Source organism: Phyllobates terribilis, unplaced genomic scaffold, assembly GCF_046119375.1.
Source record: "Phyllobates terribilis strain yellow unplaced genomic scaffold, ASM4611937v1 Scaffold_2__4_contigs__length_985480577, whole genome shotgun sequence".
Lineage (NCBI taxonomy): Eukaryota > Metazoa > Chordata > Amphibia > Anura > Dendrobatidae > Phyllobates > Phyllobates terribilis.
The window spans coordinates 81376203-81392772 of NW_027362762.1; positions in this window are offsets into that span (position 1 = coordinate 81376203).

Genomic DNA, 16570 nt, shown 5'->3' on the forward strand with positions numbered 1-16570 from the left:
CATGCCCCGCAGCCAGCTTTCTCTCTGAACATGTGTTCAGCGCTGCTGGTGGTGTGCTGACAGATAAGCGCACGCGGCTGTCCACTGACAATGTAGACAGACTCACGTTCATAAAGATGAACAAATCATGGATCCGGAAGGACTTTTCTACCCCTGTGTCATCCTGGGGAGAGTAAAAGCTTGAGGGTTTGTTAAAACCACCTCACCAACCGTTTTAAGCTTTCAAATTAATAATAATTTTTAGCTGCATCTAGCCCGGAAAATAATTTTGGGCCTGTAGCAGTGTGTGGTACTCATTCTATTAGGCCATCTATACTAAGCTCCACCAGCTTTCAAATTAATAATAATTTTTAGCTGCATCTTGTCTGGAAAATAATTTTTGGCATAGTAGCAGTGTGTGGTACTCATTCTATTAGGCCATCTATACTAAGCTCCACCAGCTTTCAAATTAATAATAATTTTTGTTCTCTCTGAACGTGTGTTCAGCGCTGCTGGTGGTGTACTGACAGATAAGTGCACGCGGCTGTCCACTGACAATGTAGACAGACTCACGTTCATAAAGATGAACAAATCATGGATCCGCAAGGACTTTTCTACCCCTGTGTCATCCTGGGGAGAGTAAAAGCTTGAGGATTTGTTGAAATCACCTCACCAACCGTTTTAAGCAACTCTGGGGCAATTGATGCCACTTAAGTGGTGTCTGTGCCCCAAATTTTTGGAAAAAATGGAGACTCTTTTTGGAGTCCCCTTGCTGTGTTATACGTGACGTTGGCATCGTCAATTACAGGTGGGTTGGGTCTTTCCTCCCCCCTTTTAACCGTAAGAAACTACATACATTATGGCTTGGGGTAACACAGATGGTTGAGTCTGAAGAGCTGTTTACTCAGAGGTCTGCTCCAAAGCTTCAATGTCTGCTAGTCAGCATAGTAGCCCAGCTGTGAAGCAAGTTGCACCACCTGTGTATCTAATAATAATTTTTAACTGCATCTAGCCTAGGCAGACTGTGGGGACCCCCAACCAAACCCAGACGCTCAGCCACCCTACCGCCCCCCTTTCATTGACAATACAATCATGTAACTCATACAACTGGATGGGTGAGGATCGGTCACAGCTTTATTAACTGTTTATACTCATGACATTAGAAAGGCATTTTATTTCTAAAATAATTCAGCTTGTTGCAGCATGCCAACAAGCGTAACTCTCCAACATGTCCTTTCTATTTCCAGGCCATGGAGGATCCTGCGTACTCGTATGCAGGACTCTGACCCCCATCCATCACTCTTAACGCTTGTTCCACTCCGTCCTGGAGTCCTGACAGGAATATGTCCAGTCCAATATCCATTAAGTGAACACAGTCGGGCCGTATGAGGCCTGCTTTATCTCCTTCCAGTTGTCCGCCTCTGTCTCTTATAAATTTTGGCATCCAAATATTTATTAGCCGCCTTGTCCTTTCGATGGCCGTGATGTCTCGGGCACCTTGCCATACCGCGCTCGGCACAATCTCTGACTATTTTTGTGAAAAATTCTCTGAAGCGCTCAGTGTCTAGTTTCATTATTGCCATTAGTTATGCACTCTTGTGATAACCTAGGTCGTTTCCCCCCTGCCTGTATAACTAAGATGACCGGACCTCTTGCCTCTCTCCCTACCTTGATTACCTCCATTAGTACCTGTGGCCATTGCAGGCCTCTAATACCTCTCCAGTTGAAATATGTGTTATGAAACTCTAATTTCCTCCCGCCTGGGCGGACTTTCGCCCTTTTTTCTGCCCAATATATATATACGAGTGGCCTATCACCCACACTGTTGGCTTAGCGTCACCTGTAAAAGAAACAAACCACGTTAGGATAACAAGTCCGGTCTTATATATCTCGCCAAACACGTGGATCGCCATCTCCCTATCCTCTGAACTTCCGTTTGTGACAGTACTGCTCTTGCTGCTTCCGTGGCCGCGCCTATGCGGAATGAGTGTGTCTCGTAATATTTGGGGTGGTTCCCTGGCGATGTTATGCATTTATTAAATATAGCTTGGAACTGGTATCTTGATAATGGCGTTCCATCAATGTGTGATAGGAAGAAATTACTTTGTGATCTGATGGTTATATATGTTTTTACTATTGTTACCCGACTCACCGTACCATTTGTGGGTTGTATTAGTACCCAAGTGCCCCTGCCCGCTGGAACTGCTTTCGATTTGCGTATGCGTAGACGTTTTGCATTATTGGCTATGACTACGTCCTGGTGTAATAAGCCTCCACTGGTGGTAATTTTGGATTGAGGGACTAATTCGCTTATGCATAGCGCCCCGAAGAAGGCGATCGCAAATACAGTAGACAGTAGTGTTGCTTCGAATTGTGAGTATCATGTTAATGGTGTTAGGGATATGATGTGAGAAATCTGTTTTAGTGACACGGGACGGGACGTCTACACTCCTGACTTGGCTGACCCCTTTTCCACCCTTTTATGGATTGTCTGATGATGAATGTCTTTGTCACATCTCCCCAATTCAGTAGTTAGAAGTGAAATGCTACTCCGGTCAGCCACCGCTGCGCTGACGCCCCTGATATGCCCCTCATCATTAGCTGGTGGAGAAATTCTATGGTGACTTGTAATCTGGCTTGTTCACATTGGTCAACCCGTCTGCCTGCTACTAGTCGTGTCCACTGTTCCCATGCCTTACCATATGCTTGCGTCATCGACGGGGCAACTGACGCTCTGATTAATGGCATCAACTATTCTCTACTAGATCCCATAGGGAGGCTTGGCAACTGTTGCCCGATGGGTGGGCGTTGGGGAGGAGCTCTGTGAAAATCTGCCAATTGAATTGTGATAAAGCGTTAGCAGTAGCGTTAGACCCCTCAGCATCGTGGCTAGCGCGGACCCATACATTGTGTTTTACGCACAGGAATGCTAGCGGGCGTAGTAGGCCTAGCACTGGGAGAGACGATGATGCCATATTATTAATGAAGTGCGCTAGGCTGGTGTTTTTTGTTATGAAGAGTATATTTTTGTTAGCCGGGCGCGCGCCCCATATTTCTATTGCTACCACTATTGGAAACAGTTCCAGGACTGTCTGTTTTTTTGTCAGCACTTGTTCTGCCCAATACGGAGGCCATAGGCTTGTGCACCATTGGTTATTTAGTATCGCTGCATATCCGCCTGATTCTGCCGCCCCGGTGAATAATCTTAGTTCAATGTTGGACTGTTCTGCTGACATAAATAATGCGTGACCGTTGAATGATTATAAGAAGGTTTTCCACACCTCTAAGTCCGCCCGTAGCTGCCTGCTGATTCTGATTGTATGACTCGGTTTAGATGCCCCTTTTGTTGCGGGCGATAAATGTAGAGAAAAAACCCTTCCGACTGGCATCACCCGGCTAGCAAACACGAGGAGACCTAGTAATACTTGCATCTGCTGTAGTGTTACTTTCCATACTGCGCAAAAAACCTAGATCAGGTGTAATGTTTTGGTATTTTTTCCCATGGGAGGCGGAACAACCTTGCTGTGGTGTCGATTTCGATGCCTAAGAAAGATTTCTTTTAGTTGTGGGGCCTATGTTTTTGGTTGGGCATAATGGGACTCCAAACCGATGGGAGATGTTTGTGAATTTGTTGAGTAAGGGGCAGCGAAAGTGGATGACCAATCGCCACATGGCAGAAAAAGAAAGGAAAAAATCAGCTCACCCACCTAGAAGATCAACAGCACGGAGCCAGGAGTGCTACCAGACGAACATGAGGAACCAGGAAGATCCAGCTGAACAAATCTTCTAAAATCCACTTTTTATTGGGTCATGCAAAAAATATTTTAAAAGTCCACCTTGGAGAAGAACAGCAAACGCGTTTCGAACTAAAGGTTCTTAATCATTGCATAGCAAAAAAACAGCAAGGAAGTGGTATTTATATGTCATGTCCTGCTATGCAACTGTTCAAGGCTGAGTTAATCAGAAATTTAAACACACATACCATGTTAAAATCGTATAGCATAGAAACAATATGTATAAATGTAAATAATCCAAAAGAAAAATAAATGAAGAAAAAAGGAACATATATATAATAATAATCTATAAATGATCATTCATAATGATACATCAAATCATGTCTGATGTTTAAACCCGCTGGTAAACGTGTATTTAAAGTATAAATCCACCAACTTTCTCTATTAAGGAGCTTTCTCCTATAATCATCCACCAAATCTCCACCAATCACCATGGCCCACGGAGGGGACACCACAGTCAGTGAATCCTTCCTTATTTAGTATAGAGTCTACCAATACTTTGGGCGTATTAGCCCGGCTGCGAAGCAAGCTGCACCGCCTGTGTATCTAATAATAATTTTTAACTGCATCTAGCCTAAGCAGACTGTGGGGACCCCCAACCAAACACAGATGCTCTGCATCTAACCCAGCCAATCATTTGATAGTATTGCTAGTAGCAGAGTCGCATGGGCTCTAAACCTTGCATAGCCTGTGCATTTTTTGAGATCGATAAGGATGACCCAACTCGTGTTATCTGTAACATTTGTCACCAAAAGCTAAGTAGAGGCCAAAAAATCCATAGTTTGAGTACTTCATGCATGAACCGTCACATGGATATGAAGCATAAGTTGCAGTGCGAAGCTCACTGTGCTACAATGTGGCCTAGCGGGCCGGGACAACCACCATCTGCCCCACCTGTGTCATTCTGGGGAGACTAAAAGCTTGAGGATTTTGGAAAATCACCTCACCAACCATTTTAAGCAACTCTGGGACAATTGATGCCACTTAAGTGGTGTCTGTACCACAATTTTGGGAAAAAAATGGAGACTCTTTTTGGAGTCCCCTTGCTGTGTTTTACATGACGTTGCCATCGTCAATTCCAGGTGGGTCGGGTCTCTCCCCCCTTTTAACCGTAAGAAACTACATACTCTATGGCTTGGGGTAACACAGATTGTTGAGTCTGAAGAGCTGTTTACTCATACTATAGCCTGGGAATCAGAGGTCTGCTCCAAAGCTTCAGTGTCTGCTAGTCAGCGGAGTAGCCACCGCCTGTAGATCTAATTACAATTTTTTTTTTTTTTCAAATTCAAGCTTTTTTTAATTTTTGTGTTGAAAAAGTACAAGAAAATACAATATACATAGTAAAAGGGGTAGTATAACTATAAATCTATGCATAACGACAGTACATTGGGGGGTACAGGGAAAGTTTTCCATCAATATCCAGATCAAGCATGTATTTTTCCATATGTAAGATAGAGAGAGAGGGAGTGGACCACGGCAGACCACCAATCAATAGAGTGCGATTATGATCATTGTTGTGCCGACATCACGGATAACTTTAGTTGGGGGCTAGATGGTGGGCATCAGAGTTTTGCAAATCAATCCAATCCCTCCAAATCAGACAGTATCTATCAACATCAGCCGGTGAGATGGCAATCAGATGCTTCATCCTATTAAGGAGGGAGATCTCCGCAAACCATTCCTCCACAGTGGGTGGGTCTCTGCTTTTCCAGTGTCGTGGAATGACATTCTTAGCCGCCTGTATTAGGTAGCCTATTGATGACCTTTTATAACTACGTTTACTTATTGGTAACGTTGATAAAAGGAGGGCTTCTGGCGTATTAGGGATAGTCAAACCAGTTATTTTCTCAATCATGGGAACCACCTTTGCCCAAAATGCATTTATTATAGGGCATGCCCACCATATGTGTGACATTGTCCCTTCCCCCTCCCCACATCTCCAACATCTATCTGAGACCACTGGATACCATCTATGAAGGACTGCTGGTACCCGGTACCATCTAGAGATAATTTTGAAGGAGGTTTCCTGAGCTTTGGACCCTATTGAGGTTTTATGTGTTAGGAAGAAACATTTATCCCATTGTGAGTCAGAGAAGGACTTCCCCAGTTCCCTTTCCCATGCACCGCAGAATCCTGGCCTATTGTCAGTTACCTGGGCAATGAGGAGATTATACAGTAGGGAGATGGAGTGTGTAGGGGGTGACAATGAGTGGCTCAATTTTTCAAAGTTTGTGAGATCTCTATGAAGATGTGTGCGCTTCTTCACAGTTGAATAGAAGTGTTGTAACTGGCTGTATTCAAAATTAGCCTTCGGGGAAGTAGCTCTTCCCTGTAACAAGTCATTGAGGGGGAGCAGCGAAGTATTGGAGATGACATGAGAAACTAATATCGGATGGGATTTATTTGAACCGAGAAATCTATTTGCAGATAGTCCTGGTGGTAAATCTGGATTATCTGAAATCGGGAGCAAGGGAGCAAGGGGCCCTGGGGGTCGATTGAGGATAAGCTTTTTTTGGGGGATCTCAAAGCCAAAGCAGTGGCATAAGTGCTATATGACATGAGGCCAAGAGATGGGACAATTAAATGGGCGCACCATGGGAGAGTGGTAAGAGCTTTAGGACAAATGGATTGAGCTATTTTGACCCACAATTTCCCCTCCGAATGATGGAAGAAGTCCAGGATTCTAGCGTGTACTGCTGCCATGTAATACCTTCTACAATCTGGAAGGCTAAGGCCCCCCTTTTGTTTGTGTCTGATCAGAATGTTCCCCCGAATGCGTGGACGCCCACTTGCCCAGATAAATCTGCAAAAGCTACTGCGTAGTCTTTTCCAAAAATTTGAGGGAATTACCACGGGAATGGTTTGGAAGAGGTAAAAGAGTTTAGGTAGGACGTTCATTTTTAGTATATTTATTCTGCCGAACCAGGAAAAATCCTTCACCGGTCAAGAAGTAAGATCTCTATGGTGTTGTTCAATAAAGGGCCCAAAATTAAGATAAAATAGACGGAAGAGGTCTCTATGAATACGAATTCCTAAGTATTTGATACCCTGTGAGGGCCAGGCAAAGAGAAAGTTGGACTGGATGGAATCCTGTATGGATTTGGGGAGGGAGACATCGAGGGCCTCAGACTACACTGCATTGATTTAAAAATTTGACCATGTACCAAAGTGATCTATTTCAGCCATAACAGCAGTGATGCATATATGTGGTGGAGTGATATATACTAGGACATCATCAGCAAATGCAGAGCACTTGTACTCGGTGCCTCCCACCTCAATCCCCATAATATTGGGGTTATCGTGAATTGATGAGAGCAGGTTCTCCATCACTAGGATGTATAAGAGAGGGGACAGAGGACATCCCTGCCTTGTCCCATTGGTGATTATGAAAGGTGATGATAATGTTCCATTTATCTTCAGCCTAGCTGACGGATTGCGATACAGGGCCATGATGTTGGCTATAAAAGGGTCCCCTACCCCAAGCTTTTTACGAGAATAATATATGGCATGCCAGGAGACTCTATGGAATGCTTTCTCAGCATCCAACGAGAGTATCTAATTACAAATTTTTAACTGCATCTAGCCCAAGCAATACTTTGGGCCTAGTAGCAGTGTCTGCTAGTTAGCGGATTAACCCAGCTGTTAAGCAAGCTACACCACCTGTAGTTTGGACACTTAATTTTTTCAAAGGAAATGGTTCGGGCCCCCGGGACACTCAGTGAAGAGCATCGGGGAGGCACCCCAAGGCACAGGGGCTGGGACTGGCGGTAGGACGCCTTATGGTGGACAGCCAAGCTCGATCCTTATAAAAGCTTTTTAACTGCAGCAGCTTTAGTGGACGCTACTGGAGCTGGAATTACCGCGGCTGCTGGCATGAGACTTGCCCTTCAATAGATCCTTGTAAAAGGATTTAAAGTGTACTCATTCAAATTAGAGAGACAATTTAAATTAAAAAGATTAGACCTGCCTCCACCACAGGGGGGCTCGCTCGACCCACCAGCGGACAGGCACCAGTATTGGGAGAGGGGGGCTGGCCGTCAGGGTCCACCGCAGCTCTGGCACAAACCCGGCGACACGGAGGTCGCACGGGCAGGAACGGACTGGCCGTGTCACCTTCGCACTTTTTTGGTTTTAGAAGGGCATGACATGCCTATATCTGTGTCTCCCCCTCCTTTTACTCCTCCACCTCTTTTCTATTCGCATGACTATATGTACTTGTCACTTTTCCATGTGTTAGTTGTGTCTTCTGAGCAGTTTGTCAGCTTTTGGACACCTTTTGAAGTGTTTTCTATGTGTTTTATATGTGTTTCTATGTGTTTTTGTTTGGCTGCCATTGGTTTTAATGGTGTTCGAAGGTGTTTGACGAACAGTTCGACGAACAGTTCGGCGAACATACGGGTGTTCGACGAACCAACCCGAACTCGAACACTATGGGGGTGGCTCAACACTATCCTCAACTCAGGTCCATAATTGTCAATTACCGAGCCCCAGCTAAGTGATCCAGGAGCTCATCGATGCTTGGCATTGGGTATGTATCGGGAGCTGTGATGGCATTTAGCCTCCTGTAGTCCACGCAGAACCAGGTGGTCCGGTCCTTTTTCGGGACCAGGACTAAACGCGAGGCCCACACACTTTTTGACCGTTGGATCACCCCCAGGCCCAATATCTCCTCTATCTCCGTCTTCATGTCTTTATGCACCTCTACAGGGACATGGTAAGCGGATTGACTGAGTGGGGGATGACTCCCTGTGTCCATGTTTGAATGCACCATATTCTCATGCACCAGCTGCGTCATTGCCTGCATTCTGTCATGGAGCCGCATGACATACCCTATGATGGACACTTTGGGTGAGTTCAGTTCCCCTTCCCAGGATTCTCTTACCAGACCAAGGGGCCCCCAGGCTCGTCTGCCATACAGGAGCTCGAAGGGGGAGAACCCCATTGAGGCCTGCGGTACCTCTCTGTAAGCAAAGAGCAGGTGTGGGAGGTACTGCTCCCAGTCGCACCATTGGGACTCAACCAGTATCTTAAGCATCTGCTAAAGGGTACCATTGAATTGTTCAAACAAACCATTGGTCTGTGGGTGATACGAACTTGATACCAGATGCTGCACCTGCATTTTCTTACAGAGAGCTTCCATTAACTGAGACATGAACTGAGTCCCCTGATCCGTAAGCATCTCCCTGGGAAATCCTACTCTTGAAAAAATGGCCAGTAGGGCATCTGCCACCTTATCAGCCCTAATGGAGGACAGAGCTACTGCCCCCGGGTAGCATAGTCTACCACAGTAAGGATGAACTGTTTTCCAGAGCTGCTGGGGATGGCCAGCAGGCCAATGATGTCCACAGCAATCCTCTGGAATGGCTCCTCTATCACCGGCAAAGGGATCAGGGGAGCCTGGGAGACATGCCCCAACTCCCCCACCCTTTGACACGTGATACAGGAGCGGCAGTATATGCATATTGCTCCTTGGCTGACCTTGCCACTAAAAATAAAGGTCCCATTATTATCGGAGCTATGGAATTTACAATATTCCATATTCTGTATCAGTGCCGGCCTGTCTATAGATTTCCTTTTAAAGCTCGGGAGTATATTTTCTTCATCTCACTGTAAATTATCGCAGGTCTGCGTCAGTGGGAGATATATTTGCGTCTTAATTTGGCTGGTAGCACTTCTTGGCTGGCATCTGCCTACAAGGCATTTCTCAGGCATGTGTTAATTGCATACAGACAGAGCTCTCAGCTCTCTTGTTATGGCAAATGGTGGATAAGGGAGAGGTGGAGGAGCTTGAGAGAAATAGTCAATATTCTCATAATGTCTATGACAGGTGAGAAGAAAAGATTTTCAATTTTTCTATGACAAACGTCGTGATCAATTGCAATGTCTGGTCAGCCTCATATACCATTATATTGCATGAACCTAAAACTCGCAGTATGTCCTTAACGATAGTAAAGGAATACAGAGAGTTATTGTTAACAGGCATCTTAAGACTGTGGACCTTATAGGAACCGCAGTACTAATTAGACAAAGTCAGTATCACATATAAACATTTACATCTAAAGTAAGTACTTTATAGGTATCAGCTTCTGATTGAAGTTGTTCTCTTGCATTTCTTCTCCATCTTACACTGATGCTATAATAACTTTTCACTTTCACAACTCATTTCTATAAACTTCCATCTTCTCCAGTCTTCTGCAACACATCTCAACACAATGCCCTTAAAAATTAAAGTGTCATTTTAAGGTTACTGAATAAGAATTTCTGCATTTCGCTTTTCCTCTGAATAAATAATTGCCCCTCACTGTGCTTCATGCACAAAATATCAAACCCACACTGTTAAGGCACATTGACTCCACACTGTCCTCTCTTATAAATATTGCCTCCTTAACATCCGCCCTTATTAGAAATAATCGCCACATTGTCTACCCTTATTAGCTACAACAACCACACTGTCCGCCTTATTAGCTATACTTGCCAAACTGTCCTCCCTTATTAGCTATATCTGCCACACTGTCCGCTCTTATTAGCTGTAACTGCCATACTGTCCACTGTTATTAGCTATAACCACCACAACACTGGCCCAATCTTAGGTGCCCCCCCAACACTGCTCCCCTTTCTTACAGGACCCCCTCTCTATACTGGATTCCCTCACTACAGCCTGGTCTCGGTACCATACGCCTTTCTCACACTTTTCAGACCATTATGCCCCCGTCTCTATACTGACCGTACATGCCCAGTTTTTATACTGTTCCCTATCACCCCCTAAAACTCCTCTGCTTCTACAGCTCCATTAGAGCACTTATCTCTGTCCTCCTGCGGAGCAGGAATGATGACAGCAGCTTGATTATGTGACCTCATCATGCTTTGAAATGTTGCCTTGACATTTGAATTGCTGGTGGTCAGAGCTTCAAATGTACTTGAGTTTGAAAGACATGAGTACAATTGAATGCAGGTAGCTAATATTCTAAGTGTTCTCTAAACCAACTGTCAGCGTGATAACCAGCTCATCTCACTCCTGAGGGTGGCAACATTTTGGCCCCTCCTCAGGCCACCGCAATCTTCTGCTTTGTGAAAAATAGTGGTAGACATTTTTGGCAATACTCACAAATTGAAATGCAAACTCTTCTAATTCTCCGGGTCCACAACATTTCCTAAAATTTGACACAGAATTGAATCACATCGAATCAATTTCAATGACCAGTAGATATATATATACTGTAGATGTAGAAAGTACTTGCATTTTTAAATATGAATAAAAGGAATTAAGAAACATGTTTTAGGCCACGTTCACACGTTCAGTATTTGGTCAGTATTTTACATCAGTATTTGTAAGCCAAAACCAGGAGTGGGTGAAAAATGCAGAAGTGGTGAACAGCAGTGAGTAGCGAAAAGCTCTGGTCGCTGATGTTAAAAGACACATGTTGACATTTTGGCACAGCCAATATCTGCCGCGTATGAAGTGGGCTCAGCTGCTGAGTTCTCTCAACAGTTGCAGACCCTTTGACTGACATACAATTATGTCCATTTGAGCTAAGCAGTTAAATGGGTTGTTCAGGACTGACGTGTAGAGAGGTCTAATGGTTATAGATCCTATGGTTCAACAACCATCACCTCTATCAATCAGTTCAAAACCGCTCCGGTAGTAGGGTGGAACATAGTAGCCCCATAGCTTCTTTAATGTCTTCTATGACATACGTCAATGGCAGAGCTGACCATCATTCTGAGATCCAATGATCATATAATTGCAATGTAGGCTGAAAAAGACAAGACAGAAGTTGTTATAAACAGATTCTATCTTTTCAGGATCCTAGGCTATTTCTTACAGCCAAGGACAAATCTGCTTCTGGCTCAACTTTATATGCTCAAAGTGACTCAACTTTTTATACGTTTTAAAATAATAAACACGTCATAAGACTTCATACCTTACCGATTACAGATGAGCTGATCTTTTGAAATTTGAATATTCTGGCTTCACTGAATGTTTCGAAAAAATTAGATTTGCGGAAAATAAATCAGCGAGAATCTCAAAACTGGAAAGCTTGTAATACACATGAGAGATTGAAGAGATTACACTCCGTAAAAGAAAAAGAGAGAGAGGAGCCCACTGACCAAAAGCTTACATTTCACAGGAGAGAGAGAGGACACCGCTTACCATAAGAGCTTACACTCTACAGGAGAGAGAGAGAGAGAAAGAGAGAGAGGATCCTGCTGACCATAAGAGCTTACACTCTACAGGAGAGAGAGAGAGAGAGAAAGAGAGAGAGGATCCTGCTGACCATAAGAGCTTACACTCTACAGGAGAGACATAGAGAGGACCCCACTGACCATAAGAGCTTAAACTCTACAGAAGAGAGAGCGGACCCCGCTGCCCATAAGAGCTTACACTCTACAGAAGAGAGAAAGAGAAAGAGAGAGAGAGAGAGAGGATCCTGCTGACCATAAGAGCTTACACTATACAGGATAGAGAGAGGACCCCACTGACCATAAGAGCTTACACTCTACAGGAGAGAGAGAGGACCCCACTGACCATAAGAGCTTACAATCTTCATATGAGAGAGAAAGATGACCCCGATGAACATAAAAGGTTATACTCTACATGAGAGCGAGAGAGGACCCCACTGACCATAAGAGCTTACACTCTACATGAGAGAAAAAGAGGACCCCACTGACCATAAGAGCTTACACTCAACAGGAGAGAGAGAGGACCCCACTGACCATAAGAGCTTACACTCTACAGGAGAGAGAGGAGCCCACTGATCATAATAGCTTACACTCTACAGGAGAGAGGATCCTGCTGACCACAAGAGCTTACAATCTACAGGAGAGAGAGGATCCCGCTGATCATAAGAGCTTACACTCTACAGGAGAGCGAGGATCTCATTGCCCAGAAGTGCTTACACTCTACAGGAGAGAGAGGACCCCACTGATCATAAGATCTTACACTCTACAGAAGAAAGAGACTTACCCAGTGCTTCTGGATGTAGAAAACAACTCTACCATACAAACTGCCCTGCTGGGAGCTGCTGATCAGGTACTGACCACCACTGTACAAGGTGTGATAATCCACTAGATGTTATAGCTGCAGGGCATTATGGTGAAGCCTGAACGGAAATGCAAAATGACATTTTACAGCAGTGTGGAAAATAGTGCTGGGTAATTTTTTTAACTATGAATCTATTTCCAAAATGTCCGAATATGCAATGGACCAGGCAACTGTTAGGTGGATTCATAACTGGCTTAGTGATCGGACTCAAAGGGTGGTTGTAAATGGCTTCACATCCAGCTGGATGAATGTCTCAAGTGGGGTACCACAGGGCTCCGTCCTGGGACCTGTATTGTTCAACATCTTTATCAATGATTTAGATGAAGGAATTAAGGGTAAACTGATTACATTTGCTGATGACACAAAGCTAGGAGGGATAGCTAATACTAGAGAAGAGAGAGAGAGGCTTCAAAAAGACCTAAATAAACTGGAGCAGTGGGCAGCAACCAACAGAATGTTTTTTAACAGGGAAAAATGCAAAGTACTACATCTAGGCAATAAAAATGAAAAAAGCATATACAGAATGGGAGGAATAGAGCTAAGCAACAGTACATGTGAAAAAGACTTAGGTATACTAATAGATCATAGACTGAACATGAGTCAACAGTGTGATGCAGCAGCAAAAAAGGCAAATACAATTCTGGGATGTATTAACAGAAGCATACAGTCTAGATCACGTGAAGTCATTATCGGTCTTTACTCCTCTTTGGTCAGACCTCATCTGGAATATTGTGTACAGTTTTGGGCACCACATTTTAAAAAAGACATAGACAAACTGGAGCAAGTTCAGAGAAGAGCGACCAGAATGGTGACTGGTCTGCAAACCATGTCCTATGAGGAACGGCTGCAGGATTTGGGAATGTTTAGCTTGCAAAAAAGAAGACTGAGAGGAGACTTAATAGCTGTCTACAAATATGTCAAGGGCTGTCTCATTGTAGAAGGATCATCTTTATTCTCATTTGCACAAGGAAAGACTAGAAGCAATGGGATGAAACTAAATGGGAGGAGACACAGATTAGATATTAGAAAAAACTATTTGACAGTTAGGGTGATTAATGAGTGGAACAGGCTGCCACGAGAGGTGGTGAGTTCCCCTTCAATGGACGTCTTCAAACAGAGGCTGGACAGACATCTGTCTGAGATGATCTAGTGAATCCTGCTTTGAGCAGGGGGTTGGACCAGATGACCCAGGAGGTCCCTTCCAACTCTACCATTCTATGATTCTATGATTCTATGAATTTGCATGAGACCGCAAATTTTAGGGAATTTGACTCAAACAAGATTTTCCGTAGATTGATGCTCTCATTTCTACAAATAGTGCTCTCAGTGGGATAACACGATAATCTTGTAGCTATGATACCTTTTAATGGCTAACAAAAACAAGATTAATGATGTTACAAGGCAAGCTTTCGAGACAACTTAGGTCTCTTCCTCAGGCAAGATTATCTTGTTTTTCCCACTGACAGCAATCTTTTTTCAACTGGCTAACACGGTACCAAACCCCCTTTTTTTCATTTCTATTAACAAACCCCTGAATCAGCTACTAAAAAGGCATCGGAAGATGAGCTGCAGGGAATTATTAGAGTATGAATGACTTCTTTCATTATTTTATAGAATTGTGTTTGTAAATTTTCTAAATATTTTTTTTACCTGCCCTATTCCCCTTCATGACCCACTGCATCTTTATACTTCCATTACCTTTAAATTCTGTACTTCTCACTTTATTTATTTTGCTTACTTATATAGCACCATCATAATTCGCAGCGCTTTACAGATGGTATCACTTCAGCAGCCCTACAGTATATGTTTTCTAGTAGGTGGAGATTCAGTATTGTATGTGCAACATTAGCAGCTACTCAGGGACGCAATAGGTAATGGGGTCAACTCTTGCTACTTCTAATCCCTAGTGCCGAATAGACTACATGCAAGTAACTTCAGTAATCATACCGCTGAAAATTACTATTGGATTGGTGTACCAGAGAGGATCTTCAAGTCCCAGCACTGGGTCCTTCTGCTCCTTGTGAAACTTTTCCAAATAAAATTCGAAAAAGTTTCTTTCTCCGATACAAAAACTTTTAACTTTTAATTTCCACAGCTCTTGTCCATCTAACCGATGTAAGACATAAATAGCGCCTAATCATTAATAACTAGCAATATCTCAATCAAAAGCATAAGTCTAAAAATCAGCATCAAATTCAACAATTCTCCACAGGAATAAAAAAAAAAAATCAAGAGAAGAATTGCTAATAATTGAATTCATTATGTGTGCAGAGCCGGTAGAAGGAGTCGAGCAGCTGCCAGGTGAACTGATACAGTAGACTAATGTAAAGTGATTCACAATGTAAAGTTCATTAGTCTCAATGAGCAATTGTCAGGCATCGCTATCAATAGCTTTCAAGACAAGATCGCGGCCTTCACGCTTAGCTAGTGGATTTTTGTCTCACGGAGAATATAATCTGGTAGAGCTAAGTGTCTCAATGAGATTATAAGGGAAAAAAATGTTTCATTTTCCAATGTTTTACATGGTTAACTCCTTCATGCCTTACATTGTAGAGCATGCATGCAAATACTACAAGAAAAATGATACACAAAAGGTATTATAATAGAGTGTTATAATTAGCAAAAAAAAATGCCATCATGGTACTGGGACACATTAACATTGTTTTCCATTTTAGATTTTCCCCTTTCTCAATATACAACTTAATTCTCCAAAAAAACGCAGAAAAAAGGAGTCGAAAAATTGTATATAAAAATACCAGTTTTACTATCCACTTCACGACATCTGCCATAGATGTACAGCGCAAGCGGGTGTACCCATCAACGCGCCCGTGACGTGTTCATGGGTCACCGATGGGTTGCTATGACAACTGGGGGTCTGCTGAAGACCCCCGTGCTTGTCATTACGGAGCTCCTTTAAAACCCAGCCTGAGGGAGACCATAATTTTTGCTATATGCAGCAATGTCATCACAGCTTCAAGTCCCCTCAGGGGATCAACAAGGACAGTGAAAAGTAAAAAGCAAATATTTTTGAAAATTTAAAAAAGAGAAAAAAAAACCTAAAAGTTAAAATCACCTCCTTTTTCCCTTATTACCGATTAAACATAAAGATATTAAAAACATAAAAATTACACATATGTGGTATGCATGAGCTCAGAAATGACCGATCTATCAAAATATAAAAATAATCAACCCGATCGGTAAACACACCGTAGATGAAAAATAAATCAAGAACGCTAAAAATTACCGTATTTTTCGGATTCTAAGACGCACTTTTCCCCCCCAAATTTGGGAGGAAAAATGGTGTGTGTTTTAGAATCCAAAGGTATCTTACCTGGGGGGTGACAACAGTGGAGCCGTCATAGTGGCAGTGGAGCAGTCATCTGTCATAGTAGACAGGGTCACTGCTTCAGGAGACCGGAGTGGGGTAATGCTTCGGACCCTGGGATCTCATAGGATGTTGCGCCAGTGAGCGGAGTCCCTTTTCCTGTAGATTTCCCTGTGGTGGGCTTTGGGAAAATGGCTGTTGTTTCCATAGATCTCAATCTGCTCGTGCTCCGCCTCTGGAGCCGTTTTCCTGAAGCCCACTGCAGGTAAATCTACAGGAAAGGGGACTTTGCTCCATTTCGCAGCAACCTATTAGATACCAGGGCCTACAGCATCGCCCCACTACTCACGCTGCTACCAGGCTCCTGAAGCAGCAACCCTGCCTCCGGTGACCCCGCTTCACCACCGCCGCCTGCCCCCAGGTAAGCTA